The sequence below is a fragment of the Propithecus coquereli genome, unplaced genomic scaffold, assembly GCF_000956105.1.
Source record: "Propithecus coquereli isolate 6110/MARCELLA unplaced genomic scaffold, Pcoq_1.0 Scaffold339, whole genome shotgun sequence".
Taxonomy (NCBI): domain Eukaryota; kingdom Metazoa; phylum Chordata; class Mammalia; order Primates; family Indriidae; genus Propithecus; species Propithecus coquereli.
The window spans coordinates 3,536,166-3,537,185 of NW_012149052.1; positions in this window are offsets into that span (position 1 = coordinate 3,536,166).

Below are 1,020 nucleotides of genomic sequence, written 5' to 3' on the forward strand. Positions count from 1 at the left end.
TTACTGTCTAAATGCCAATTCCAAATGGTTTACAAATCAGTGTATGGCATCACTTTCTGCAAAAGTTTCAAGCCATAAACCCAGGAACCATCATGGAAACCTCTATTGGCCACGATCTTCTGATCTTCATCTCCAATGTACCAGCAAGTCCTCCTGGCTCCACTTCTAAATTGCTTTCCTCATTGGTCCACTTCTCTCCATTGCCATGGCACTACTCTAATTCAGGCTGCATCATCTTTCACCTGATCTATGGCAATAACCACTCCCCACAGTCCATTCTGTAAACAGAGGGGTGAATTCTTGCACTTGAAACATCCACAGTTTATATACACGTACATAATTTAAACTCCTTAACTCAGCCTATAAGATTCCACGTGATCTGGTTCCTTCCTCCTCTTCAGTCACATTCAATACTTCTTTCCCCCTGCTTACTTTGTTCCTTGCTCTCCAACAGTACTGGTCTCCTTCCCAATCCTAAGACACTTTGCCTTTAATGCTCTCTCTCTCTCTCTGTCTCTCTCTCTCTCTCTCTCTCTCTCTCTCTCTCTCTCTCTCTATCTGGAAGGCTCTTCCTGGTGTTTGTAAGCCAGCTCCTTCTCATCAGGAATGAGCTCAAACCTTACATTTCCAGGGAAACTGTCCTTAACTACTTTCCTTTAAGATTACACTCTAGCACAGCCTCCATCAGTAATTGCTTACTTGCCTTTCTCTGCTCACTCAAATGTGAGCTCCAAAAATAAAAGGTAACTTGTCTCACTCATTCATTCATTTATTCATTCATTCCACATATAGTTCAATCTTCTACTATTTGTCATGTACTATTTTAAGCCTGGTATGGAAGCAATTCTGTATTCTTGAGCTTCTATTCTACTTGGAGGAGACAAAATAAATATATTAGACATGTGTCTGTAGTTCCAGCTACTCAGGAGGCTGAGGCAGGGGGATCACTTGAGCCCAAGAGTTCGAGGCTGTAGTGAGCTATAATCGTATCACTGCACTTCAGCCTGGGTGACAGAGCGA